At 44.1% G+C, this 12500-nt stretch overlaps 1 protein-coding gene and 1 long non-coding RNA gene across 2 annotated transcripts in view; one reads left to right on the top strand and one right to left on the bottom strand.

Annotated features, from left to right (window-relative positions):
* Nucleotides 1-12500, bottom strand: part of INVS (inversin) — a 671909-nt gene that overhangs the window by 18825 nt on the left and 640584 nt on the right. The window lies entirely within an intron of this gene.
* The window catches only part of LOC147030104 (uncharacterized), an 18606-nt gene continuing 14435 nt past the window's right edge, over nucleotides 8330-12500 (top strand). Inside the window, exons 1-2 of the long non-coding RNA XR_015056226.1 lie at nucleotides 8330-8618; nucleotides 9290-9390. This is a non-coding gene — a long non-coding RNA (uncharacterized LOC147030104). The remainder of the gene's footprint in view (nucleotides 8619-9289; nucleotides 9391-12500) is intronic.

Here is a 12500-nt window from a genome sequence, read left to right as displayed (position 1 = left end):
AACCATCACTCTAAATCCCCCACCAAAACCACCACCCTCACAATCCCCCATCAACCATTCCCCACAATACCCCCCACCCTCCACCCCCCTCCCCCCTTCCACCATCACCCCCATAATCTCCCATCACAACAATACCCACCACCACCCACACCCAATCTCCACCAAAGCACCACTCCCCCCTCCACTGGGGCGGGACATCGACATCTCACGGCACACGATGGTGGGACCACAGCACAGACACAGCCAAAAATTGCATCCGGGGAAAGTATGAAATGGGGCGATCCAACAAACATACAAGATACCTGGTCAGCCTGTGATGGTGGGACAAGGTTTGAAATGATGCAGCTCCACAATCCCTCCCTCGCCCCCCCCTCCCCAAAAGCGTTTCCAATACTAATTTTGTCTCCAACCATTTATTAAAAATCCCACGGATTCATTTCAACACACTGAAAACCTTCAGAGTTACTCATGACGGTGGAATCGGTATCGGAATCCGAGCTTGAAAAACTGTTTCTCAATGTAAGCCACCATTAGATCAAGGTGCATTCAATGTGTGACTGGCAAAATTGAAAATCGACACTCAAGAGCTTTTCCTATTTTCAGAAGACAAATGTTCACTTTGTGATTGGCAAAAAAATTTCTTGTTTTCCCCCCTTCAAATTAGACCATGATTTATGATTCTTGATGATTTTCAGAAATAATAAATTGCACTTGGGTTCCCCTTTAACAAGGTGCCACTAGGTTTTAGAGGATGGAGACAAGTTTGAAAGTTCACTCTTGGAGTTGGACAAATGTTGGTCTCTGGCTTTCCTGAGAGTCAACACACACTTGTTGCAGGCTTTGTGGAATCATTTGAGATAGCATTTAGTGGGATTTGCCTTCCAGGAAGAGAAGGAATGTTGTTTCAAAGCTATTGCCTCACCACAGGATTTGTTGTACTATAGGTGGGAAGAATAGTAAGATAACTGAAGATGAAATGGGATGGATCTGTGCATCAAAGAGAGCAGGTTTCTATGGAAGAAACCCCAGGCTGAGTTAATTAATATCGGGGCGGTATCGATATAGGAAAACAGTCCTGAAGCTCATAGTCCGTGCTAATCTGCTTGAGTGAACTGCCAGAATCGCCGGGGCGGAGGTGCTCTTTGAAAATATCTGGATGTTAATTCTCACAAGCATATGACCGGATGAACCAATTGGTGCAGAGGAAGAGCATGAGCGATTTGTGAGGATGGTTGTTAATGCCAAGTCCAGAAGGGAGGATTTGCCATTGGGAGAAATCTTGGTTGGAAATTAAATTTCACAGGAGTCAGTCCCATGGAGTCGCAGAAGTCTTTAACTGAAGTGCCATGGATGGTGAGAGAGGTACCAACACCCAGCCAATTAGCATGATGACAATTTACATCACTACATATGAGGAAGAGACAGTTGGAATGTGGATAGAAGTTGGTCTATGTCGAGAGAGATAAAGAGGTATAGAGATAGGTCGATGGAGTTGTCACTGTTTGGAACACTGTACAACACACAGACAAACATGAGGTGGGAGCGGAGAGGAAGTTGCAGCCAAAGGCAATCCTGGCGGTTGGGAGGTGTAAGATCAGTACATGGATAGTTTGAAATTTAGTTATGATGTAAAGTGCATCTCAGTCACCAAAGTGGGGTTCAGGCCTATCAATTCAGAGGTTACAATAGCTATGGAGAGAGACAAAGGAGTCAGGGACATCTTGTGTGAGGAAGAATTTTGTTCAGGCTTAAGTCACATTTGCTCTACGGCGAGGATACGGCGGCCGTTCGCCCTCTGAATTGACAGAAACGTGCGGCGGCCGCAGTTTCTGCGGTGGCCTCAGGGTGGCCCTACGCCGTTTAGCTATCTTTTACAGGCCGTAAGGTCGCCGTGGAATTATGACGTGGAGTTATAACTTTTTTCATTTCTACGTTCGCCGTAGCAATTCGACAATCCGAAACAAAAAAACTGGTTAAAAAAAAAAGAACCCACTCGTTACCATCCGTCTGGTCGCACGTTCACCTTAGGGCTCGCTGCAGTCGCCTTGCGTCTGCCTTGAAAATTCTATGGCCGCCGCAGGAATGCCCTAAGGTCACCGTGCGACATCAAATCAAAGACCATACGGCAACCCCACGTTTTCAGTCTCCACAATTTATAAATTTGCCGTGTGGCTCCCCGAAAAATAAAAACATATGTGACTGCTACATTGTGTGACCGTGGAAATACTGCGGCCGCCGTATAATTGCTAGTGGCCATAGATTTTGAAGACCCCACGGCCGCCGTGGCAAATGTGACAGACCTAAACAGATGATGTCCAGTTTTCCAGCAGTGGCCTGGACTGAGACATTTTTCTGGTTTGAGCGGAGACCTCTGATGTTTGAGACCCACAAGATGAGGGAGAGGGGAGGAGGTGTTAGGAGTGTGAGGGATCAGGGGGTGAGTTTTTGTGGGGCAAGGTGAAGCTTTGGGGGTGCAAAAAGAGGGGACAGGAAGTAGAGGAATGCTGAAGAGGGGGGACACATAGAAAGCGTGGGGTTGGAAGGACTCGGGCTTGTAGGAGATGTGGAGGAGGGTACTGACATGGAAGGGTTTTATGCCATTAAAGGATGTGAAGGGCTATTGATTGTCATGAGCTGACAACCTCTGCAAACTTGACTTCTCAAGATTCGCAATTTGGACATACGGAGCCAAAGATCATCGGATGGGTGGAAATAATTTTCGTTGAAGGCCACGGAGGAAGGTGCTGCTGTTGGTAATGGGAGGAGGGTTGGTGTACCAAATGTTTAAGTCAGAGAGGGGTTTGCAAACTAATTCTTGTGAACTAGAACAGGATCAATATATTGTTGGAATAGATCCTTCTGCACCATTTGAATGTCAACTTGTTTGGCTGATTCTTAAGGATTGTCACTGTTCACCAGAAGCAAGATGGTGAACTTTCCATTTATTGAAACATGTGGTTTTGTTCTTTCGTTGCTCTCCTATCTCAGCCCTCCCTAAGCCACCCTTAGGTTGCATGTATTTCTCAAGAAACCCTTGCCTGCTCAACCTCACCAAGTACAGGCTGGTTTATCACATGCATTCTTTCATTAACCATCCCTTAATACTGTTTCTGGGTTTGTTTCTGCAATTGGTGCCCCCAATTTTTAATTGGTACCACAGAGTTTTTTTCAAGACCCCCAAGGAGTACAAAGCCACCATTTGGAATTTTTTTTAATTTATTTTATGTCCGAGGATTTTTGGAATTAAATTTTGCAACAATAATGGGAATACAATGTATGCCTGGTTGACATTTTTTGACCTTGACCTAATCTTTAAGGTGCGTAATATCAGTGCATGACCCAATTATAGACAATTTTACATTTTTCACCAAAACTCGATTAACGTTTGTCTGATCATAACAAAATTGCCCTCACTGGATAGCAAAGAGCAAGCCGCATTTTGAAATTATTTTACATCGTACCCCTCCAGGTTAAAGGTCAAGATCTTACACCCCTAAGAGGACTGAACCACCATTTGTTTTTATCGCTTATTTTTCTGCCATATTCCGAGCTGTAGCTCGAATCTGGCTGGGACTTTCGGAATGAAAATGTGCATCAATAATGGGAATAAAAAGTTTGCGGGTCGACCTAATTTTTTGACATTGACCTAATTTTTAAGGTAAGTCCCCAATTATAGACTTTTAAACATTTTTCACTATAACTCGACTAAAGTTTATTTGATTGGAACGAAATTGCTGTCACTAGATAGCATACCACAAGCTACATTTAAACTTATTTTACATCATACCCTTCCAGGTTAAAGCTCAAGTTCTTACATCCTTTGGAGTACTAAACCACCATTTAGATTTTAGCCGCATTGCGTAGCAAACGCTGGCTCTAAGAGAGCTCCGCGTTGTTCTTCTTCTTCTTCTTCTTCTTCTTCTTCTTCTTGTTCTTGTTCTTGTTCTTGTTCTTGTTCTTGTTCTTGTTCTTGTTCTTGTTCTTGTTCTTGTTCTTGTTCTTGTTCTTGTTCTTCTTCTTGTTCTTGTTCTTGTTCTTCTTCTTGTTCTTCTTCTTGTTCTTCTTCTTGTTCTTCTTCTTCTGGTGAAGACAAAACCTTTCTGGGGGTGAGAATAGGGAGTGAAGCAGGGAGGCTACATGGAAGTACCTGATGCCCTGAGGCATCTGACGCCCTAACGGCACCTGATGCCCTGGAGGCACCTGATGCCCTGGAGGAACCTGGTGCCCTGGAGGCACCTGGTGCCCTGGAGGCACCTGGTGCCCTGGGGGCACTTGATGCCATGGAGGCACCCGATGCCCTGGGGCCACCTGATGCCCTGGAGGCACTCGATGCCCTGGAAGCTAACAAAGCAAGGACATTGACTGGTGGAATGATGTGGCTCTTGGACACATTTGTCCTTGTTCTCCCTTTTTCTGCCAAATTCCTAGCTGCATCTCAAATCCAGCTGGGATTTTCGGAATGAAAATGTGCATCAATAATGGGAATAAAACGTTTGTGGGTCGACCTAATTTTTTGACATTGACCTAATTTTAAGGTAAGTCCCCAATTATAGACTTTTAAACATTTTTCACCATAACTCGACTAAAATGTATTTGATTGGAACGAAATTGCTGTCACGAGATAGCATACAGCAAGCTGCATTTAAACTTATTTTACATCATACCCCTCCAGGTTAAAGCTCAAGTTCTTGCATCCCTTGGAGTACTAAACCACCATTTAGATTTTTAGCCGCGTTGCGTAGCGAACGCTGGCTCTAAGAGAGCTCAGCGTTGTTGTTCTTCTAGTGAAGACAAAACCTTTCTGGGGGTGAGAATAGGGAGTGAAGCAGGGAGGCAACATGGAAGTACCTGATGCCCTGAGGCATCTGATGCCCTAAACGCACCTGGTGCCCTGGAGGAATCTGGTGCCCTGGAGGCACCTGGTACCCTGGAGGCACCTGGTACCCTGGAGGCACTTGATGCCCTGGAGGCACTTGATGCCCTGGAGGCACTTGATGCCCTGGAAGCACCCGATGACCTGGGGCCACCTGATGCCCTGGGGGTACCTGATGCCCTGGAGGCACTCGATGCCCTGGAAGCTAACAAAGCAAGGACATTGACTGGTGGAATGATGTGGCTCTTGGACACATTTGTCCTTGTTCTCCCTTTTTCTGCCAAATTCCTAGCTGTATCTCAAATCCAGCTGGGACTTTCGGAATGAAAATGTGCATCAATAATGGGAATAAAACGTTTGCGGGTCGACCTAATTTTTTGACATTGACCTAATTTTTAAGGTAAGTCCCCAATTATAGACTTTTAAACATTTTTCACCATAACTCGACTAAAATTTATTTGATTGGAACGAAATTGCTGTCACGAGATAGTATACAGCAAGCTGCATTTAAACTTATTTTACATCATACCCCTCCAGGTTAAAGCTCAAGTTCTTGCATCCCTTGGAGTACTAAACCACCATTTAGATTTTTAGCCGCGTTGCGTAGCGAACGCTGGCTCTAAGAGAGCTCAGCGTTGTTGTTCTTCTTCTAGTGAAGACAAAACCTTTCTGGGGGTGAGAATAGGGAGTGAAGCAGGCAGGGAGGCAACATGGAAGTACCTGATGCCCTGAGGCATCTGATGCCCTAAACGCACCTGGTGCCCTGGAGGAATCTGGTGCCATGGAGGCACCTGGTACCCTGGAGGCACTTGATGCCCTGGAGGCACTTGATGCCCTGGAGGCACTTGATGCCCTGGAAGCACTTGATGCCCTGGAAGCACCCGATGACCTGGGGCCACCTGATGCCCTAGGGGTACCTGATGCCCTGGAGGCACTCGATGCCCTGGAAGCTAGCATAGCAAGGACATTGACTGGTGGAATGACGTGGCTCTTGGACACATTTGTCCTTGTTCTCCCTTTTTCTGCCAAATTCCTAGCTGTATCTCAAATCCAGCTGGGACTTTCGGAATGAAAATGTGCATCAATAATGGGAATAAAACGTTTGCGGGTCGACCTAATTTTTTGACATTGACCTAATTTTTAAGGTAAGTCCCCAATTATAGACTTTAAAACATTTTTCACCATAACTGGAATAAAGTTTATTTGATTGGAACGAAATTGCTGTCACGAGATAGCATACAGCAAGCTGCATTTAAACTTACTTTACATCATACCCCTCCAGGTTAAAGCTCAAGTTCTTACATCCCTTGGAGTATTAAACCACCATTTAGATTTTTAGCCGCGTTGTGTAGCGAACGCTGGCTCGAAGAGAGCTCCACGTTGTTCTTCTTCTTCTTGTTCTTCTTCTTCTGGTGAAGACAAAACCTTTCTGGGGGTGAGAATAGGGAGTGAAGCAGGCAGGGAGGCTACATGGAGGTACCTGATGCCCTGAGGCATCTGATGCCCTAAACGCACTTGACGCCCTAAAGGCACCTGATGCCCTGGAGGCACCTGGTGCCCTGGACCCACCTAATGCCCTGGAGGCACCTGATGCCCTGGAGGCACTTGATGCCCTTGCAGCACCCGATGACCTGGGGCACTTGATGCCCTGGACGCTAGCATAGCAAGGACATTGACTGGTGGAATGACATGGCTCTTGGACACATTTGTTCTTGTTCTCCCTTTTTCTGCCAAATTCCTTGTTGTATCTCAAATCCAGCTGGGACTTTCGGAATGAAAATTTGCATCAACAACGGGAATAAGAAGTTTGCGGGGTTGAGATTTTTTTATTGACCTCTCGTGATAGCCGAGACTCGAGAGCAAGCCACATTTAAACTTATTTTATCTCATAGCCCTCTAGGTTAAAGGTCAAGGTCAAATGGCGGTCTGAAAAAATAACGTGTTTTTTGTCATCACTCAATTTTGCCAATGCCGAATATCAAAGATTGCTTGGTTTTCCATGATGTTCTTGCAACATTTTGGCATACCTGCACTGGTATTGTGCACCGAATATTAGATAAGTATTCACCGGGTATTGTGCACCAGCTGGAGGTCCTCGACGCCGGACATGAAATCAGAGCCATATCCCAAGACATATCCCGTGCTTTTGAAACGGTCTGGCACCCTGCCCTGCTCACGAAACTCTCTTCCCATGGTATACAAGGCCATCTCCACTCATGGCTCGCAGAATTCCTCTTCTGTCGCAGTCAAACGTGTGGCCCTAAATTGAGTTCTCTCATCCCCTCTTCCTGTCCAGGCTGGGAGTTCCTCAAGGGAGCGTTCTGGGCCCTGTTATTTTTCTGGTTTTCATCAACAATCTCTCCGACTCTCTGGAAAATCCTCTTTATCTCTTTGCTGATGACTCCACCCTCTGCCATACTGTCTGTCATCCCTCAGACCAGCAAGCAGCAGCTTCTTCGCTCACTGCAGATCTGGGTAAAATCACAAACTGGTCCAACATGTGGAACATGTCTTTCAATTCGGACAAATGTCACACTCTCACTTTCTCTCTCCAAAAGGACGGTCCCCCCCCCCCATCCACTTTCTCAACAATCCTCTGGAAGAAGTCCTTTCTTTCAAGCTTCTGGGTCTCACTATCTGCCCTGATCTTTCCTGAGAAAGCCACATTTCCAACCTGTCCTCCAAAGCCAGTCACCAACTCGGAATCCTCCGTTGTGCAAAGTCCTTCCTCGGCCCACCTGAGCTCCTGACCACATACAAAGCTTTCATCTTCAGCCTGATGGAGTATTGCTCTTCCCTCTGGGCTGGTGCTCCTGCCTCCCACCTTTCTCGGCTTCACGTTGTGGAAACCAAGGTTTTTCGGATTATTGGCATCTCCTGCGATGAGGCTGAGTCTTTGGGCCTCTCACTCTCTCACCACAGGCAGGTCGGTGGTTGTTCTATCTTTTACCGTCTCCTCTCCGGTCTTGCCTCTCCCCTCCCCCTTGCTGTGTCTGCAGATTTGGCCCCATCATATTTCCGCAGGGCGCTCAAGGTCCGCCAACAACCCCTTTCTGGTAAAACTACCAAAATCACGAATCACTGCTCACCTTCACTCTTTCATTCCTCTTTTTTCCTGCCTTTGGAATAAATTCCCTCACTCTGTTCAATCCCATTCTTCCCTCCAGGCCTTCAAAACAGCTGTTCACCACCACCTCTTATCGGCCCTCATCCAAATCCTCGATCTTTTTTTCCCCCGTTAATGCACCCCAAACCCACCTCCTTCAAATTCCCTGCTTTCCTTCCTGAAAATCCCTGTAATGTCCATCTTGTATACCCCGTGTTCCCCGCCCTATCCCTCTCCCTTCCACAGATCTCCTAATGTCTCTGTTTCCAACTGTTTTGTCCTTCCCATTCCTGCCCCTCTTGTCTCATGCCCTCCTGGCTGTGTGTTGTGTGTTAGCTCTCATACGAGCCTCAAGGTATACAAAAAAAAGTGTGCTTGACTTACTTGTTTTTGGAATGTGACAGAATTATCAAAAAACACCTTTTTCATCAAAACTTGAATAATTTGCTCCTATTTTTGTAATGTTGAGTTTTATGGACTGCTGATTCATTCATTCCATTGGGACCATACTCTGTACAGAGCGTTGGTGTTGCCGAAGCAGTCTCCTTGGCTATTGGGTGCAATGCTGGACGGGTCACCACTCCGACACAGGATACTAGCAAGCTGGCACTCATTTAGCCAACCTCGGAAGGATGACAGGTAGAGTCAACCCCACCTGGTATTAATTCATCAGCCGAGGGGGATTTGAAGTCAGGATCTTCAGATCCCAAGCCCACCACTCAAACCATTAAGCCAACACCAGGCATAGACTGTAGATGGGGACATATTTTGTTGATTTACACTCTATCACTAAATGTTGACGGTCAAGGTCACGTGGTACTCTGGAAAACAAAAATATGGCCATCATTTGATCACGGGTCAAGGGTAAGTTGTGGGCGATCGCAGATATCTAGTTTGTTGCGTCATTGTCCTCTTTTTAGTCTTTCAAATGTGTCCAACATGCTTACTCCCTATTTTTTTCCATATGCTGATTCTTCCCCATTGCATTCCTCTGTGGGCCATTTAGTCGTTTTGTGTTATTCCTCCTTTCCTCCTTGTGCGTGTCCACCCCCACCACTTCATACTCTTTGGTGGTTTGCAGACCTGCTTCTCTTTGTCGTTTAGCTTTTATTTGAGTCTAGACCCTTTTATATATATTAAAAAAAAAACTAGTGGAATTGAGCTGTGTAAAGCCACTTTGGTTTTGAACATCTTTTCACAATATGATCGACTAGCAAATGTACAGGTCACTTTGCCGACGGATTTAATCAAAAGACAACATGTTGTACTTCACAAACATTCTGTTTTACTCACTTTATAATTTGCTCAAGGTGATCTTCTATCTGCTCAGAAGTCAGCTTAACATCACCTTCATCAACGATCCTTGCTGCTTGTATTTTGTGTGAGCAAAAATCACTTCCTCTTCACTGAGGTCAGTTTTGAATTATTTGGTTTGAACTCCTGCTTAAAATGAGTGAAATGAAAATTTTTTGAAAATTTCGAATTATCACTCAGATTTCAACATCACCGTAGTGCATATTGTTAAGTTGTTTAAACTTTCTTTATTTAAAAAAAAGATAATTTATAATATTGGATACCACTGGGTGGTGCTGTCTGGTGCACATTTGCATCGGGAGAATTGAGACCTTTCCCCTACCATGAACCCCCTCTCCCAGATATATGCTACTCCAACAGAAACCACACTTGGGGTACCTTTAGGCAACATGCAAAATTTGGTTGGATTTGTGTTTGTTGTTTTATAGTTTTTGAAGTACAGTCGTCCCTCGTTATATCGCGGTTCACCTATCGTGCCCCCGGTTCATCACGGGTTTTACCTTGGAATCTAACTAATTTTTTTCTGCAGATTCCCCCGGTATATCGCGGTAATAATATACAGTCATGCGCCGCTTTACGACGTTCCGGTCAAAGACGGATCGCATATACGACGGTGGTCCCATAAGATTATAATGGAGCTGAAAAAGTCCTATCACCGAGTGATGTCGTAGCCATCGTAGCGCTGCCAGTCATATAAAAGTACAGGATAGCACATACAATTATGTGCAGTACATAATACTTCATAATGATAATAAACGACAGTGTGGCGCCGTTATAATGCGATCGTTGAGGTCCATAAAATATCATCGCGAAAAAAGCAGGATCGTGCTAAATGGGGATTCAAGGAAATCGGCTTTCAAACTGAACCAATGTTTTCACGTTTACCTTCTAGCAAGTAAATTACCTTTGAATTGAAGAATTCCACGAATAAATCGTTGTTGTTACAGTCAAAATGAAAACACAAATTTATTTTTAGTGAAGCTTTTTATGTTTAGTTGTTAAAACATTCGCACTGTTCCCAAAATATATCACACAACTGACAGGTGCTCGTTTATTCATTTGTAAATTATAACATCGATGCAATGATAACGTATTTATAAAATCCAAATGCTATTTATTCACCTTTCTATAATCGATTAGAATGTAACCCCCGCGATAAACGGGGGACGACTGTATATATAAACAAACAAACAAATTGAGCCTTAAATATTTGATGAATCTTCACTGTGACATCAAGGTTTTTTATTCCTCATTATTCACAAACAAATAGGGCAGCAGATTATTGTCAAAAAGTGCCTTAAAAATGGCGGAACTGGCAACGAGCTTCTTTCCAGCTACTTTTGGTATTTTTTATAAAGTAGGGGCCTTGACAAGTTCACAAACCAAAAATACCCAGAATACCTCTGGGGGAACATGCTTAAATTATGTCATCAAAATGGCATTCCTTGCTGGTGGCTATTCATCCGGTCTAATGGGAAAATGTGTTTCATCTACCAGCCTCACTGAAGCTGCTGAATTATTGTCAACGCAGTCAGAGGCAGATACCCGCATATTCCTTCACGCAATGGACATTGACAGGCGAATGCATGCAAAGAACGCTTCTGGCCGAATAGTTCTTCAAACACCAGACACCGATGTAATGGTTCTACTGGTGCACTACATGCCACAGATGCAAGCAGTTACTGAGGTTTGTATGGAAACTGGCAAAATAGCTAGGACCCTGGATCTGCGAAGGATGATTCCTATCCATGATATTGCAGATAGTTTTGGGTCTGCCAAATGTTCCATCTTACCAGCAGTTCATGCCCTAACTGGCTGTGACACGGTTTCATCTTTGTTTGGAGTAGGTAAAACAACAGTCATGAAGCTGGTAAAGAAACTGCCCAGGACAGATATTGATCATCTGAAGGCATTGAGTGAAGATGATGAGAATGCAGTTGCTGATGGTTCGAGGTGTTTTGTGGCTTCATTATATGACCCAAAGGGTAAATTTAAGGGAGCGCGTGAATCGCGAAATAAACTTCGTGTTCGTTTGGCAGCAACCCGCAGTGCATCTATATCATAGGTTCCTCCATGTGAGGACTCATTCCAGCAGCACTCTTGGGAAACTAAGACTTGGACATCAGCTCACCTGGCTAAACCAGAAGTCGCGAGCACAGTTGGTCATGGCTGGAAATTGCAGGAAGGTGTTCTTATTCCAGTTTTCTTTGAAGGTCCAAAAGATTTAGACAAGTTGCAAGACTTCTTTTGTGGTTGCATGGGGATTTCCAGATGCTCCATAGATAGTAAATGGCCTTGCCGTCGGAATGCAGTAGCCTGTTCAGAGGTGTGCCGCTGCGAAGGTGATGAACAATGTAGCAATCTGCACAAGTCTACAGATAATGAAGATAGTGCTTCTGATGGACAAGATTGAATTTGATTCTGACCACTGGAAGTATGTACACATCTATGACATGAACATCAAGTATGAAAGAGTGTGAAAGAATATAACATAGATAGTATCGGCAAATAGCGTTCGGGATTTATAGTTATGAAGACACTGGACATTTGTGGGATACATCTGTTTTATTCTACAACATTTAGGCTACCGAAACCAAAGTCTTTACCCATGAAATGTTGGACGTTAAAACAAAGTCTTTACCCATGAAGTGTTGGAAGTTAATCAATCAGCAATCAAAAGTCACGAGTCAAAACTTGTACCACAGGAACAGCAATTAACATGCACACCTTATTATCATGCAAGTAGTGGTGTTAATTTCGTTTAAATAAGACAAAGAATTTCTTGCCGATCTAAATTATTGGTGAACAAGTGATAAACGTAAAGGTGTTGGAATCACGAAAACGATACTTCATTAATGAAATATTATTCAAAAGCCGATAAAATGTCGGCCATTTTGTTGACGTAATTTAAGGAATGCATCTCCATAAGGATTGTGGGGCATCTTTATGTGTTACAAATCAGATATAAGGCCTTCCAAAATTATTTAAATCAGATGCTAGTATCATTTTATTACAGATCAGGACACAGGGACCCTCAATGTAAAAATATAATACAAAAACTTAATAAAAATGGAGGCCATCTTGATGACGTCAATTAAACATGTTCCCCCAAGGGGATTCTGGGTATTTTTGGTGTGTGAAGTAGTCAGGGCCCATACTTTATAAAAATATCAAAATTAGCTGGGAGGAGGCTAGTTGCCACTTCAC

Source organism: Eptatretus burgeri, chromosome 3 (assembly GCF_056783735.1).
Source record: "Eptatretus burgeri isolate ZD-2024b chromosome 3, Ebu_testis_v1, whole genome shotgun sequence".
In the NCBI taxonomy this organism is placed as follows: Eukaryota; Metazoa; Chordata; class Myxini; order Myxiniformes; family Myxinidae; genus Eptatretus; species Eptatretus burgeri.
Note: the sequence above shows the minus strand (reverse complement) of the source record. Positions and strands in the feature narration are given on the sequence as shown.